Source organism: Solea solea, chromosome 11 (assembly GCF_958295425.1).
Source record: "Solea solea chromosome 11, fSolSol10.1, whole genome shotgun sequence".
NCBI lineage: Eukaryota > Metazoa > Chordata > Actinopteri > Pleuronectiformes > Soleidae > Solea > Solea solea.
The window spans coordinates 13338305-13353336 of record NC_081144.1 but is presented as its reverse complement, the minus strand read 5'-3'; positions in this window follow the sequence as shown (position 1 = coordinate 13353336).

The window sequence follows — 15032 nt, the reverse complement described above, 5'->3', positions numbered from 1 at the left end:
TTAAGTTTGACAAAAATGTTGTACTTTAGTAAGTCGACAAAAATGTTGTAGGTTAGTATGTCATCCAAAATGTGATGAAAAGGTCATACTTTAGTATGTCGTCCAAAATGTGACAAAAAAGTCATCGTATAGTATGTCGTCCAAAATGTGACAAAAATGTCATAGGTTAGTATGTCGTCCAAAATGTGACGAAAATGTCATAGTTTGGTATGTCGTCTAAAATGTGACAAAAAAGTCATAGGTTAGTATGTCGTCCAAAATGTGACGAAAATGTCATACTTTTAGTATGTCATCCAAAATGTGACAAAAAAGTCATAGGTTAGTATGTTGTCCAAAATGTGAAAAAAAAGTCATAGGTTAGTATGTCGTCCAAAATGTGACAAAAATGTCATAGGTAAGTATGTCGTCCAAAATGCGACAAAAATGCCATAGGTTAGTATGTCGTCCAAAATGTGACAAAAAAGTCATAGGTTAGTATGTCGTCCAAAATGTGACATAAAAGTCATAGGTTAGTATGTCGTCCAGAATTTGACAAAAAAGTCATAGGTTAGTACGTCGTCCAAAATGTGAAAAAAAACCAGCATGTTTCGAGGGGCAACAGTGGCTTACTGGATAAAACACTCACCTTGTTTTCTAGGGGGCATGAGTTCGAATCCCACCTGTGGTGAACGTGTCTTAAGTTTGACAAAAATGTTGTACTTTAGTAAGTCGACAAAAATGTTGTAGGTTAGTATGTCATCCAAAATGTGATGAAAAGGTCATACTTTAGTATGTCGTCCAAAATGTGACAAAAAAGTCATCGTATAGTATGTCGTCCAAAATGTGACAAAAATGTCATAGGTTAGTATGTCGTCCAAAATGTGACGAAAATGTCATACTTTTAGTATGTCATCCAAAATGTGACAAAAAAGTCATAGGTTAGTATGTTGTCCAAAATGTGAAAAAAAAGTCATAGGTTAGTATGTCGTCCAAAATGTGATGAAAATGTCATACTTTAGTATGTCGTCCAAAATGTGATGAAAATGTCATAATTTAGTATGTCATCCAAAATGTGAAAAAAAAGTCATAGGTTAGTATGTCGTCCAAAATGTGAAAAAAAGTCATAGGTTAGTATGTCGTCCAAATTGTGAAAAATAGTCATAGGTTAGTATGTCGTCCAAAATGTGACAAAAAAATAATAGCTTAGTATGTCGTCCAAAATGTGACAAAAAAGTCATAGGTTAGTATGTCGTCCAAAATGTGACAAAAAAGTCATAGGTTAGTATGTCGTCCAAATTGTGACAAAAAAGTCATAGGTTAGTATGTCGTCAAAAATGTGACAAAAAAGTCATAGGTTAGTATGTCGTCCAAATTGTGACGAAAAAGTCATAGGTTAGTATGTGATCCAAAATTTGACAAAAAAGTCATAGGTTAGTATGTCGTCCAAAATGTGACAAAAAAGTCATAGGTTAGTATGTCGTCCAAAATGTGACGAAAAAGTCATAGGTTAGTATGTCGTCCAAAATGTGATGAAAAAGTCATACTTTAGTATGTCGTCCAAAATGTGACAAAAAAGTCATAGGTTAGTATGTCGTCCAAAATGTGACAAAAAAAGTCATAGGTTAGTATGTCGTCCAAATTGTGAAAAAAAAGTCATAGGTTAGTATGTCGTCCAAAATGTGACAAAAAAGTCATAGGTTAGTATGTCGTCCAAAATGTGACAAAAAGTCATAGGTTAGTATGTGATCCAAAATTTGACAAAAAAGTCATAGGTTAGTATGTGATCCAAAATTTGACAAAAAAGTCATAGGTTAGTATGTCGTCCAAAATGTGACAAAAAAGTCATAGGTTAGTATGTGATCCAAAATTTGACAAAAAAGTCATAGTTTAGTATGTCGTCCAAAATGTGACAAAAAAGTCATAGGTTAGTATGTCTTCCAAAATGTGACGAAAAAGTCATAGGTTAGTATGTCGTCCAAAATGTGATGAAAAAGTCATACTTTAGTATGTCGTCCAAAATGTGACAAAAAAGTCATAGGTTAGTACGTCGTCCAAATTGTGACAAAAAAGTCATAGGTTAGTATGTCGTCCAAAATGTGATGAAAATGTCATACTTTTAGTATGTCATCCAAAATTTGACAAAAAGTCATAGGTTAGAATGTCGTCCAAAATGTGACAAAAAAGTCTTAGGTTAGTATGTTGTCCAAAAATGCGAAACACAAACAGCATGTTTCAGAGGGCCACAGTGGCTTACTGGATAAAACACTCACCTTGTATTCCAGGGATCATGAGATCGAACCCCACATAGGCTGAAAGTGTCTTAACTGGACAAAAATGTTGTACTTTAGTATGTTGTGGGTACGCTTGTCGTCCAAAATTTGACAAAAAAGTCATAGGTTAGTATGTCGTCCAAAATGTGACGAAAAAGTCATAGGTTAGTATGTCGTCCAAAATGTGATGAAAAAGTCATACTTTAGTATGTCGTCCAAAATGTGATAAAAAAGTCATAGGTTAGTATGTCGTCCAAATTGTGACAAAAAAGTCATAGGTTAGTATGTCGTCCAAAATGTGATGAAAATGTCATACTTTTAGTATGTCATCCAAAATGTGAAAAAAAAGTCATAGGTTAGTATGTGATCCAAAATTTGACAAAAAAGTCATAGGTTAGTATGTCGTCCAAAATGTGACAAAAATGTCATAGGTTAGTATGTCGTCCAAAATGTGACAAAAAAGTCATAGGTTAGTATGTTGTCCAAAATGTGAAAAAAAAATCATAGGTTAGTATGTCGTCCAAAATGTGATGAAAATGTCATACTTTTAGTATGTCATCCAAAATTTGACAAAAAGTCATAGGTTAGAATGTCGTCCAAAATGTGACAAAAAAGTCTTAGGTTAGTATGTTGTCCAAAAATGCGAAACACAAACAGCATGTTTCAGAGGGCCACAGTGGCTTACTGGATAAAACACTCACCTTGTATTCCAGGGATCATGAGATCGAACCCCACATAGGCTGAAAGTGTCTTAACTGGACAAAAATGTTGTACTTTAGTATGTTGTGGGTACGCTTGTCGTCCAAAATTTGACAAAAAAGTCATAGGTTAGTATGTCGTCCAAAATGTGACGAAAAAGTCATAGGTTAGTATGTCGTCCAAAATGTGATGAAAAAGTCATACTTTAGTATGTCGTCCAAAATGTGATAAAAAAGTCATAGGTTAGTATGTCGTCCAAATTGTGACAAAAAAGTCATAGGTTAGTATGTCGTCCAAAATGTGATGAAAATGTCATACTTTTAGTATGTCATCCAAAATGTGAAAAAAAAGTCATAGGTTAGTATGTGATCCAAAATTTGACAAAAAAGTCATAGGTTAGTATGTCGTCCAAAATGTGACAAAAATGTCATAGGTTAGTATGTCGTCCAAAATGTGACAAAAAAGTCATAGGTTAGTATGTTGTCCAAAATGTGAAAAAAAAAGTCATAGGTTAGTATGTCGTCCAAAATGTGATGAAAATGTCATACTTTTAGTATGTCATCCAAAATTTGACAAAAAGTCATAGGTTAGAATGTCGTCCAAAATGTGACAAAAAAGTCTTAGGTTAGTATGTTGTCCAAAAATGCGAAACACAAACAGCATGTTTCAGAGGGCCACAGTGGCTTACTGGATAAAACACTCACCTTGTATTCCAGGGATCATGAGATCGAACCCCTCATAGGCTGAAAGTGTCTTAACTGGACAAAAATGTTGTACTTTAGTATGTTGTGGGTACGCTTGTCGTCCAAAATTTGACAAAAAAGTCATAGGTTAGTATGTCGTCCAAAATGTGATGAAAAAGTCATACTTTAGTATGTCGTCCAAAATGTGATAAAAAAGTCATAGGTTAGTATGTCGTCCAAATTGTGACAAAAAAATCATAGGTTAGTATGTCGTCCAAAATGTGATGAAAATGTCATACTTTTAGTGTGTCATCCAAAATGTGAAAAAAAAGTCATAGGTTAGTATGTTGTCCAAAATGTGAAAAAAAAAGTCATAGGTTAGTATGTGATCCAAAATTTGACAAAAAAGTCATAGGTTAGTATGTCGTCCAAAATGTGACAAAAATGTCATAGGTTAGTATGTCGTCCAAAATGTGACAAAAAAGTCATAGGTTAGTATGTTGTCCAAAATGTGAAAAAAAAAGTCATAGGTTAGTATGTTGTCCAAAATGTGACAAAAAAGTCATAGGTTAGTTTGTCGTCCAAAATGTGACAAAAAAGTCATAGGTTAGTATGTGATCCAAAATTTGACAAAAAAGTCATAGGTTAGTATGTGATCCAAAATTTGACAAAAAAGTCATAGGTTAGTATGTCGTCCAAAATGTGACAAAAAAGTCATAGGTTAGTATCTGACCCAAAATTTGACAAAAAAGTCATAGTTTAGTATGTCGTCCAAAATGTGACAAAAAAGTCATAGGTTAGTATGTTGTCCAAAATGTGAAAAAAAAAGTCATAAGTTAGTATGCGATCCAAAATGTGACAAAAAAGTCATAGGTTAGTATGTCGTCCAAAATGTGACAAAAATGTCATAGGTTAGTATGTCGTCCAAAATGTGACAAAAAAGTCATAGGTTAGTATGTTGTCCAAAATGTGAAAAAAAAGTCGTAGGTTAGTATGTCGTCCAAAATGTGATGAAAATGTCATACTTTAGTATGTCATCCAAAATCTGAAAAAAAAGTCATAGGTTAGTATGTCGTCCAAATTGTGACGAAAAAGTCATAGGTTAGTATGTCGTCCAAAATGTGACAAAAAGTCATAGGTTAGTACGTCGTCCAAAATGTGCCAAAATGTCATAGGTTAGTATGTCGTCCAAATTGTGATGAAAAAGTCATACTTTAGTATGTCGTCCAAAATGTGACAAAAAAGTCATAGGTTAGTATGTCGTCCAAATTGTGACAAAAAAGTCATAGGTTAGTATGTCGTCCAAAATGTGATGAAAATGTCATACTTTTAGTATGTCATCCAAAATGTGAAAAAAAAGTCATAGGTTAGTATGTTGTCCAAAATGTGAAAAAAAAGTCATAGCTTAGTATGTCGTCCAAATTGTGAAAAAAAAGTCATAGGTTAGTAAGTTGTCCAAAATGTGACAAAAAAGTCATAGGTTAGTATGTCGTCCAAAATGTGACAAAAAAGTCATAGGTTAGTATGTGATCCAAAATTTGACAAAAAAGTCATAGGTTAGTATGTGATCCAAAATTTGACAAAAAAGTCATAGGTTAGTATATTGTCCAAAATTTGACAAAAAAGTCATAGGTTAGTATGTCGTCCAAAATGTGACAAAAAAGTCATAGGTTAGTATGTCGTCCAAATTGTGACAAAAAAGTCATAGGTTTGTATGTGATCCAAAATTTGACAAAAAGTCATAGGTTAGTATGTCGTCCAAAATGTGATGAAAATGTCATACTTTAGTATGTCATCCAAAATGTGAAAAAAAAGTCATAGGTTAGTATGTGATCCAAAATTTGACAAAAAAGTCATAGGTTAGTATGTCGTCCAAAATGTGACAAAAAAGTCATAGGTTAGTATGTCGTCCAAAATGTGACAAAAAAGTCATAGGTTAGTATGTCGTCCAAAATGTGACAAAATGTCATACTTTAGTATGTCGTCCAAAATGTGATGAAAATGTCATACTTTAGTATGTCATCCAAAATCTGAAAAAAAAGTCATAGGTTAGTATGTCGTCCAAATTGTGACAAAAAAGTCATAGGTTAGTATGTCGTCCAAAATGTGGTGAAAATGTCATACTTTAGTATGTCGTCCAAAATGTGATGAAAATGTCATACTTTAGTATGTCATCCAAAATCTGAAAAAAAAGTCATAGGTTAGTATGTTGTCCAAAATGTAAAAAAAAAATCATAGGTTAGTATGTCGTCCAAATTGTGAAAAAAAAGTCATAGGTTAGTATGTCGTCCAAAATGTGACAAAAAAAGTCATAGGTTAGTATGTCGTCCAAATTGTGAAAAAAAAGTCATAGGTTAGTATGTCATCCAAAATGTGACAAAAAAGTCATAGGTTAGTATGTGATCCAAAATTTGACAAAAAAGTCATAGGTTAGTACGTGATCCAAAATTTGACAAAAAAGTCATAGGTTAGTATGTCGTCCAAAATGTGACAAAAAGTCATAGGTTAGTACGTCGTCCAAAATGTGCCAAAATGTCATAGGTTAGTATGTCGTCCAAATTGTGATGAAAAAGTCATACTTTAGTATGTCGTCCAAAATGTGACAAAAAAGTCATAGGTTAGTATGTCGTCCAAATTGTGACAAAAAAGTCATAGGTTAGTATGTCGTCCAAAATGTGATGAAAATGTCATACTTTTAGTATGTCATCCAAAATGTGAAAAAAAAGTCATAGGTTAGTATGTTGTCCAAAATGTGAAAAAAAAGTCATAGCTTAGTATGTCGTCTAAATTGTGAAAAAAAAGTCATAGGTTAGTAAGTTGTCCAAAATGTGACAAAAAAGTCATAGGTTAGTATGTCGTCCAAAATGTGACAAAAAAGTCATAGGTTAGTATGTGATCCAAAATTTGACAAAAAGTCATAGGTTAGTATGTGATCCAAAATTTGACAAAAAAGTCATAGGTTAGTTTGTTGTCCAAAATGTGACAAAAAAGTCATAGGTTAGTATATCGTCCAAAATTTGACAAAAAAGTCATAGGTTAGTATGTCGTCCAAAATGTGACAAAAAAGTCATAGGTTAGTATGTCGTCCAAATTGTGACAAAAAAGTCATAGGTTAGTATGTGATCCAAAATTTGACAAAAAGTCATAGGTAAGTATGTCGTCCAAAATGTGATGAAAATGTCATACTTTAGTATGTCATCCAAAATTTGAAAAAAAAGTCATAGGTTAGTATGTCGTCCAAAATGTGACAAAAAAAGTCATAGGTTAGTATGTCGTCCAAATTGTGAAAAAAAAGTCATAGGTTAGTATGTCGTCCAAAATGTGACAAAAAAGTCATAGGTTAGTATGTGATCCAAAATTTGACAAAAAAGTCATAGGTTAGTATGTGATCCAAAATTTGACAAAAAAGTCATAGGTTAGTATCTGACCCAAAATTTGACAAAAAAGTCATAGTTTAGTATGTCGTCCAAAATGTGACAAAAAAGTCATAGGTTAGTATGTCGTCCAAAATGTGACAAAAAAGTCATACTTTAGTATGCCGTCCAAAATGTGATGAAAATGTCATACTTTAGTATGTCGTCTAAAATGTGACAAAAAAGTCATAGATTAGTATGTCGTCTTAGATGTGACAAAAAAGTCATAGGTTAGTATGTGATCCAAAATTTGACAAAAAAGTCATAGGTTAGTATGTCGTCCAAAATGTGACAAAAAAAGTCATAGGTTAGTATGTGATCCAAAATTTGACAAAAAAATAATAGCTTAGTATGTAGTCCAAAATGTGACAAAAAAGTCATAGGTTAGTATGTCGTCCAAAATGTGACAAAAAAGTCATAGGTTAGTATGTCGTCCAAATTGTGACAAAAAAGTCATAGGTTAGTATGTCGTCCAAAATGTGGTGAAAATGTCATACTTTAGTATGTCATCCAAAATGTGAAAAAAAAGTCATAGGTTAGTATGTTGTCCAAAATGTAAAAAAAAAGTCATAGGTTAGTATGTCGTCCAAATTGTGACAAATAAGTCATAGGTTAGTATGTCGTCCAAAATGTGACAAAAAAGTCATAGGTTAGTATGTCGTCCAAAATGTGACAAAAAAGTCATAGGTTAGTATGTGATCCAAAATTTGACAAAAAAGTCATAGGTTAGTATGTGATCCAAAATTTGACAAAAAAGTCATAGGTTAGTATGTCGTCCAAAATGTGACAAAAAAGTCATACTTTAGTATGTCGTCCAAAATGTGATGAAAATGTCATACTTTAGTATGTCGTCTAAAATGTGACAAAAAAGTCATAGATTAGTATGTCATCTAAAATGTGACAAAAAAGTCATAGGTTAGTATGTGATCCAAAATTTGACAAAAAAGTCATAGGTTAGTATGTGATCCAAAATTTGACAAAAAAGTCATAGGTTAGTATGTCGTCCAAAATGTGACAAAAATGTCATAGGTTAGTATGTCATCCAAAATGTGACAAAAATGTCATAGGTTAGTATGTCGTCCAAAATTTGACAAAAATGTCATAGGTTAGTATGTCGTCCAAAATGTGACAAAAAGGTCATAGTTTAGTATGTCGTCCAAAATGTGACAAAAAAGTCATAGGTTAGTATGTCGTCCAAAATGTGACAAAAATGTTGTGGGTTCGTATGTCGTCCAAAATGTGACAAAAATGTCATAGGTTAGTATGTCGTCCAAAATGTGACAAAAAAGTCACAGGTTAGTATGTCATCCAAAATGTGACAAAAAAGTCATATTATAGTATGTCGTCTAATAAGTGACAAAAAAGTCATAGTATAGTTTGTCGTCCAATATGTGACAAAAAAGTCATAGTTTAGTATGTCGTCCAAAATGTGACCAAAAAGTCATAGTATAGTATGTCGTCTAATATGTGACAAAAGAGTCATAGTCGTCCAAAATGTGACAAAAAAGTCATAATATAGTATGTCGTCTAATATGTTACAAAAAAGTCATAGGTTAGTATGTCGTCCAAAATGTGATGAAAATGTCATACTTCAGTATGTCGTCCAAAATGTGATGAAAATGTCATACTTTAGTATGTCATCCAAAATGTGAAAAAAAAGTCATAGGTTAGTATGTCGTCCAAAATGTGAAAAAAAAGTCATAGGTTAGTATGTCGTCCAAATTGTGAAAAATAGTCATAGGTTAGTATGTCGTCCAAAATGTGACAAAAAAATCATAGCTTAGTATGTCGTCCAAAATGTGACAAAAAAGTCATAGGTTAGTATGTGGTCCAAAATTTGACAAAAAAGTCATAGGTTAGTATGTGGTCCAAAATTTGACAAAAATGTCATAGGCTAGTATGTCGTCCAAAATGTGACAAAAAGGTCATAGGTTAGTATGTCGTCCAAATTGTGACAAAAAAGTCATAGGTTAGTATGTCGTCCAAAATGTGATGAAAATGTCATACTTTAGTTTGTCATCCAAAATGTGAAAAAAAAGTCATAGGTTAGTATGTTGTCCAAAATGTGAAAAAAAAGTCATAGGTTAGTATGTCGACCAAATCGTGAAAAAAAAGTCATAGGTTAGTATGTCGTCCAAAATTTGACAAAAAAGTCATAGGTTAGTATGTCGTCCAAAATGTGACAAAAAAGTCATAGGTTAGTATGTCGTCCAAATTGTGACAAAAAAGTCATAGGTTAGTATGTGATCCAAAATTTGACAAAAAAGTCATAGTTTAGTATGTCGTCCAAAATGTGACAATAAAGTCATAGGTTAGTATGTCGTCCAAAATGTGACAAAATGTCATAGATTAGTATGTCGTCTAAAATGTGACAAAAAAAGTCATAGTATGTGATCCAAAATGTGACAAAAAAGTCATAGGTTAGTATGTCGTCCAAAATGTGACAAAAAAGTCATAGGTTAGTATGTTGTCCAAAATTTGACAAAAAAGTCATAAGTTAGTATGTGATCCAAAATTTGACAAAAAAGTCATAGGTTAGTATGTCGTCCAAAATGTGACAAAAAAGTCATAGGTTAGTATGTTGTCCAAAATTTGACAAAAAAGTCATAGGTTAGTATGTGATCCAAAATTTGACAAAAAAGTCATAGGTTAGTATGTCGTCCAAAATGTGACAAAAAGTCATAGGTTAGTATGTGATCCAAAATTTGACAAAAAAGTCATAGTTTAGTATGTCGTCCAAAATGTGACATAAAAGTCATAGTATAGTGTGTCGTCTAATAAGTGACAAAAAAGTCATAGTTTCGTATGTCGTCCAAAATGTGACAAAAAAGTCATAGTTTAGTATGTCGTCCAAAATGTGACAAAAAAGTCATAGTTAAGTATGTCGTCCAAAATGTGACAAAAAAGTCATAGGTTAGTATGTCGTCCAAAATGTGACAAAAAAGTCATAGGTTATTATGTCGTCCAAAATGTGACAAAAAAGTCATAGTTTAGTATGTCGTCCAAAATGTGACAAAAAAGTCATAGTTTAGTATGTCGTCCAAAATGTGACAAAAAAGTTATAGTTTAGTATGTCGTCCTAAATGTGATAAAAAAGTCATAGTATAGTATGTTGTCTAATATGTGACAAAAAAGTCATAGGTTAGTATGTCGTCCAAAATGTGACAAAAAAGTCATAGTATAGTATGTCGTCTAATATGTGACAAAAAAGTCATAGGTTAGTATGTCATCCAAAATGTGACAAAAAAGTCATAGTATAGTATGTTGTCTAATATGTGACAAAAAAGTCATAGGTTAGTATGTCGTCCAAAATGTGACAAAAAAGTCATAGTATAGTATGTCGTCTAATATGTGACAAAAAAGTCATAGGTTAGTATGTCGTCCAAAATGTGACAAAAAAGTCATAGTTTAGTATGTCGTCCAAAATGTGACAAAAAAGTCATAGTTTAGTATGTCGTCCAAAATGTGACAAAAAAGTCATAATTTAGTATGTCGTCCAAAATGTGACAAAAAAGTCATAGGTTAGTATGTCGTCCAAAATGTGACAAAAAAGTCATAGGTTAGTATGTCGTCCAAAATGTGACAAATAAGTCATAGGTTAGTATGTCGTCCAAAATGTGACAAAAAAGTCATAGTTTAGTATGTCGTCTAATATGTGACAAAAAAGTCATAGTTTAGTATGTCGTCCAAAATGTGACAAAAAAGTCATAGTTTAGTATGTCGTCCAAAATGTGACAAAAAAAGTCATAGGTTAGTATGTCGTCCAAAATGTGACAAAAAAGTCATAGGTTAGTATGTCGTCCAAAATGTGACAAAAAAGTCATAGTTTAGTATGTCGTCCAAAATGTGACAAAAAAGTAATAGTTTAGTATGTCGTCCTAAATGTGACAAAAAAGTCATAGGTTAGTATGTCGTCCACAATGTGACAAAAAAGTCACATAGTTTTGTCACTACTGAAAGATCATGTGATCTCTGCTCCACCAGAACCAAGTCTTCCTGTTTTGCTAAGCATGATCATTTCCATCACATTCATGATGACCCCTTCAGTGACAATACTGTTAAACCGAACATTGTTTGTTGTGAGACAAGCTTTTCAAATAGTAATGAGTTGTCGTGGCTGCCGTGTCAGTTATCTGAAGAGAACAGGCTTTGTAGAAGCCAACAGCAGCTGAGAGAGCCATGTGAGTGTATGACTGATAGTTATCCACCCACACAATCTCCACCTGCCAGGTAAATGCACCTCCAAGTTTGAAAAGTGTCCCCTTCCTGGATCAGGTAGCTGGGCAGTGGGAAAATGGGAAGTTCTGTTTTTAGATAATCATCTTTAAAGGACGCTGCAGGTGGGATTCCCATAAAAACAAATACATTGAGTCACCACAGTCTGCTTGTATCTGATGTGCGATACAATTTGTTTACAGAATGCTGAATAGTTAGATGTAGTTCACAGTGCACAGCTGATTCCACTGAAGAAAGGAAGTGTGACACAACGTGGAAGACAAATCGCTCGATATTCAAGCACACACTCTGTGCGGCCAAAACTAACCACAGCAGCATCATCAGTTCCTGTTTTATGAGAACTTTAAGTGCATGAGGTCCAATTAGAGCAACATTACTTTGAAGACTCCAATATGGCCCGTGGGAGTGAAACATCATTTTATTAAATCCAGCACTCAGCAGAACTGACTGGAATACTCATATCCACCATGTCTCGAGCTCGCGTACACAGAGACACCAGATGCCATGTGTTTGCAAATGGATTCAAGAATCTTCTCACACCATTGTGACCACTGACGTGCTACCATGATATCAAACCGTACCATCTGGCATCACTTTTATAAAATATGAGCCGCGTTGACAAAGGTGAATTGATAATACTATTAACTTATTTAATCTCACCTTTGTCCATTAATCGTTGTTATAAACAATCAACCATCTTACTTATCTTACTTATATAACATACCATATCCAAACTTAAAATAGAAATTTACAGTCATTATTTACAGAAAAAAAGAGGAGGATGAACTACATAAGAATAAATATTACGTATTATATCACAACTTTATCATACACTGTTTACCACGTCACACCTGCATTCAGAATAAATGACACACAAAGCATTTTTCTGTTTCATAAAAGTGGTTTATTTTAGTTTCCTGTTTGCTTCACCCATCATGTTTGTACAGTTCTTCACTCTCTTCAACCAAAAAATAAAGATTTCTGTTGCTGTTGTTGCGCTGTTATCGCAAAAAACACATTTCTTCTTGATTGTGTTGCCAGGTTTGTGCTGGAAACCGCCGCAGTTCCAGTGAGAAACACAGAGAAGAGACTGCTCACATTAGAGGTCGCAGTTCACTGCACCGACATGGTCTTAGCTACTAGATTAGATCAGCAGCACACAACACTGACAGAGGAGAGAAAACACACATTTAAACATCAAAAACCTACATACACTTTTAAACACACACACACATACAAATACGCACGCACACACTCGTCCATTTTTACTGAGAACAATCACACACCAACACCACAAACCAACAGACACTGAAACAACATTACCTACAGTACAAAAATCAAAAATATCTCCAAATATACAAGGATTATTTACAGCTCAAGAATACATCCTGTCACTCTTACTATAGATACTCAGTGAATTTATCAGAATGTACATCAATATGTACAGAGTAAATACACCGTCTTAAATACTATAAATATAACTATGGTTTGGTCACACACAGACTATTTGCACAGTTAAATAAATACACTATTACTTTACGTTTGTTGAGATAATCTCAGGATAATTTACCAGTAACTCAGTTAAGCTCTGTGGAATCTAACGCAACAGCTGACACATGAACAAGACAGAAAGACCCTGGAGTTGGAGTCCTTGGTTTCAATAGTAGTAATAGTAATGTATCATAATATCATCATTTTAGGTATTATTAGTACTACTATTAAGTTTAATAGTGCATGAAAGTGTTTTTCGGGGGGATTTCATATGTAAAACATCATATACAAGATATGAATTGTCCTGAAAGCTATACCATTCCCAAAGTAAAATGGAACTGGTGTCGTGATTGTGCTCTCTTAATGTGTAAGATCCTGTATTTAACTTTGCATCATGTACACACATCTGTAGTTACAAGCCAAGACACTTTCTGTGACGATGGCAGTGCTTTTCCTTAACTAACATGATCTACACATGTTTTACTCTGTATTTTGTAGTTTCCTGTCTGGAGAGAATTCACTTCTACTTCTCCATGAAACTCCCTTGTGCTCACGTTCCTGTGCTTCCCTAATTGTGCCGTTTCTGCAGAGGTGAGCGCCCTCAGCTGGAATCACTAGCAGCAAAATAATACAAAACGTGTGTTATATCATCACAAAAGACTGTATGTCTGTATTATGTCAAACTTTTGACTTTTTCTCCTCTTTTTCTTTTACAGGTGAAGACTGTCTGCTCGATCATCTGATCCATGAAAAACAGGGGGGAATAGATGTAACATTATGTTTGATGAAGAGTCCATTGGGGATTCTATCTTTAAATGACTGAGGATGAGTCATGTCATAACATAATTGAACCTGAAACCTGAGCATGTTTGAGGCAACATGAACACCTGTTACACTTCACAGACACGGGTCATCACTCATATCATGCTTTGTCATGTTCTGATGACTAAAGATTCCATTATATAATTTCGATTTTTGTAGTGTTTGGTGAATTTGTTTTGTATTTGAGTTATAGTTCATGTGTTTTTTCTCTTGTACAGTTATGTATTTTTTTGACATTTTACTTTCCATTGTCTTTCACAAGCCCGTAATGGGCTTCTACCTCAGCCACACATGTGATCTATTTCAATTTACTATTTTCCTTAATAAATATGCAAATAAACCAGGGACAGTGCAAATCAGTGGCATGGAAGCATCAATATAGACATGCTTTTAAAAACGACTGGAAGTCGTCACAACAGACAAGGTGACGTCACAGTAAGAAAAAAGCAAAAAAAAGCAAAGGTATAAATAATAAAATGAATAGTGGCTGAATTCCCTTTAGCTCTACAGTTTTAGGACTCTTACACTAAAGTGAGCAAGTATAAATATTATCATAAAACATGTGCTTGCCTGTTGGAATGCTAATGTCTTTACATTAGAAAGTGTTATATATATATATATTAATATATATACAGTACAGAGTGTACTGTATATACTTTATGTGCATAAATATTGCTCATCATTTCCGTCAAAGCATTCTTGTGATTACGGTTTCAACTCTACACAGCATTTTGTCAAACGTATGTGCTTATAACAATCAACCCCAGGGTCTTTATCTACTTAAAGTGCTCAAGTGAAGGAGACAAGACATTGTTCTGAACTCAAATGCAAGAAAATATAAAATAAAACCTAACCAAGATAACAACGCGAGGAAAGCATAACGCAAACACTGACAACAGAGACGCTGTTCAGGCACCAAAACAATGAGAGTGAGCTTCACACTACATCTGTTCAGTCTCAAGTATTGTCTCAGGGAGGGGCCACAAGAGTGTGTGTGTGTCATTGGCTCCCCCTGCTGGCCAGTAGAGGCAACATTTTTATCATTTTACAGTTCCACATTATACCCTTAAACACATATCGTCATACAATACTACACGTTTAAAAATAAAGAGGTTCTATTTTAGTTCTCACAAATAGAAGAAACGATGTCTATAGTGGTCACAATTTCAGAAAACGTAAAACAATAAAACATAGACTTCAACCTCCCTGGTATGAGGTATGATTATTAACCCATTATTATTATTAACACTGTAACACTGGAGACTTACTGTGGTCACACGTCGACACTACAATGTTTAATCTCTCTCTGTATTTCTGGACAAACAGCTGTGCAGGTGGTGCAGACAAAGCAAGGTGGTCTCCTCTCTCTCTCCACCACATCAGAAGAGGACCTGTATCTATGGTGCGTTGCCACGGCATCCCCTGGGTAACACAGCTCT